Genomic DNA, 2500 nt, shown 5'->3' on the forward strand with positions numbered 1-2500 from the left:
ATCACGTAATGTTTCATAATATCGTCAGTTAAGTAAGTTATTGAATGAGGAAAGATAAATAAACGTTAACGCTCTCTTTCGAAAAAATCCATTTCAGAGTTTTCATTAGAGTATTAATTAATGAGAAGTATCTAATGCAATTAAAAAGTGACCTTCTCTTTTTTTCTTTTTCTTTTTCTTTCTCTTTTTTTCACTTTGTCCTTTTTTCAAAGGTACAGTAACACATGCCATTCAAACGTTCTAAATATGGTGGTCACGATTTGGTGATAATGCTTGTTTGTTCTTCTTTTATTTTTATTTCTTTTTTCAATCAGAAAAAGAAAAAAAAGGAAAAGAAAAAAAGAATTGATTTATATACCTTTCTTCCTACGTGTACGTGAAGTGAGATCGTAAAAAAGTGATCTCCGGTTTATTCGATTTAAATCATCATTTTACTATGATAATCATAATTCATTCATCCGATGAGGATAATATTTGTTTTTCTATATTCTTTCCTCTTTTGGAGCTTGGAAAAAAAAAGAAAAAGAAAATGATTCATTAGCTCAAAACGGATGAAAAGGACCTATCCAGGGTGATTATATGAAAAGAATCACACCTATCTTTCCACTCTTGAAAATAAAAATTGATCTGTCTTTTTTTGATTGTCTAATTTTTCCAAAAAAAAATCATTAGATATTATAATAATCATATATTCTTATTGCTACGTTCTATGACAATTGTATAATATCATTTCACACAATAAGATACAAATAAAAAATGAAGCCGCGTAAAAAGAAATCGTATCAATCGATCATCCGATTCTAAAATATAGAATAACAGTTTATATTGTTCGATATTGGAACATTTGGCATGCATATCCTTGACGATCCATTGGACATTCTTACAATGATCATTTATCACTATATGGTATATTAACCCTTTGAGAAATTCGAGTTGATATGCGGGCTAAAGAATAAAGAGACACTTTTGAATTAATAATAATAATTATATATACATATATGTATATATATATATATTTTTTTTTTTTCGTTTATGCGACGCATATTAGGTACACATCACACCTTGTTCAGTTCATTAATTATTTTTTGTTTTCTTTTTTCTGTTTTTCTTTTTTCTTTTCTGTTTTTTTTCCTTTTCATTCTTTCTTCTTTTTTCTTTTTTTTTTTTTTTTTTGATCTCATAATTATCACAACTCATGTTTCATGAGCGTGTTTACTTTACAAAGAACGCGATAACGTGACCTATCCGCGGACCAAGCGGCCTGAACGGTTAGTCACGTAAAAATAACACGACGTTGTTAGTGTGTCGTAGTAAAAGTTACGTAGATATTTTAAATTGAATCTTTTGTCATATTCCGTTGTCGCGGATCGAAACTTATTTCCCCATTTTTATTAAATAAGAAGAAGATGAGAGAGAGAGAGAGAGAGAGAGAGAGAGAAAATGAGTTATTGAGAACTTCGTTTTCGGGAGGGTGGAGGATTAAAAGTTATTTCATTTTTTTCTCCTTCTTTACTTTTCCTTTTTTTTTATTTCGCAACATTCGCTTTAATAAAATTGTTTGGTTATATACAATATCTCCTTACGATGGAATTATTCGTTCGAACGAGTAAACGTTTTTTTATCTCGAATAAAAGAGAGATGAGAGAACGAGGACAGGTCCAAGAGTTATCCGAGTTTTACTTCTTAAAAAGGATAGTAAAAATAAAGGAAAAAGGGAAAGAAAGATAGAAGGAAGGAACGAAGGAAATAAAGAAGGAAGAAAGATTCCCGGCATCGAGCCAGACTTCCATTTCCAATATTATTTAACATATCCAGTGGATCGTAGAACTGTTCCAAGTCTAGAGTCACTTGCTCGTTTGTTAGATAGATAAGTAGGTAGATAGGTAGCCAGGTATGCAGGACGGTAGGTAGGTAGGTAGGTAGATAGGTAGGTAGGTAGGTAGGTAGGTAGGTTGATGTAGTGGGGATGGGGTTGGTGGGTGGTTATAGTTAAATGGAAGAAAGGGGTAGTTCTGTCTCGACAATGGGACAATGCACGTCACTGGCAATATCGCTCGAGTAATGCATCAAGTCCTTGCTTGTATGAGAAAGAGAGAGAGAAGAGAAAGAGAGAGAGAGAGAGAGAGAGAGAGAGAGAAAGAGAGAGAGATGGTTGGTGGGATGATGCGAGTGAGTCGGATTGATTGCAACAAAAAAAAAAGGAGAAGAAAAAAGAAATGTAAAAGAAAAAAATTACAGAGAGAGAGAGAGAGAGAGAGGGAGGGAGGGAGGGGAGGGGAGAGGGAAGGGGATAGTCGGCTTTCTCCATCTTCGCATCACCGCGAATATATTGACGTCAAGCTCGAGAAAGATTAGTTCTCTCTCGTATAAACGCGAATGCATCATAACACGCGGCTAGTTATGCGGATTTAACGATGCCGCAGTAAGAGATAGAGAGATAGATAGAAAGATGGATAGAGAAATGAGAAAGAGAGAGATAGAGACAGGGAGAGATTATTTT

The 2500-nt window shown here is 33.8% G+C and overlaps 1 protein-coding gene across 11 annotated transcripts in view; it reads left to right on the forward strand.

The window, feature by feature from the left end:
- The window catches only part of sei (potassium voltage-gated channel seizure), a 150364-nt gene that overhangs the window by 2395 nt on the left and 145469 nt on the right, over nt 1-2500 (forward strand). The gene's annotated exons all lie outside the window — the stretch shown is intronic.

This window comes from Vespa mandarinia, chromosome 1 (genome assembly GCF_050613455.1).
Source record: "Vespa mandarinia isolate Hongniang chromosome 1, ASM5061345v1, whole genome shotgun sequence".
Classification (NCBI taxonomy): Eukaryota; Metazoa; Arthropoda; class Insecta; order Hymenoptera; family Vespidae; genus Vespa; species Vespa mandarinia.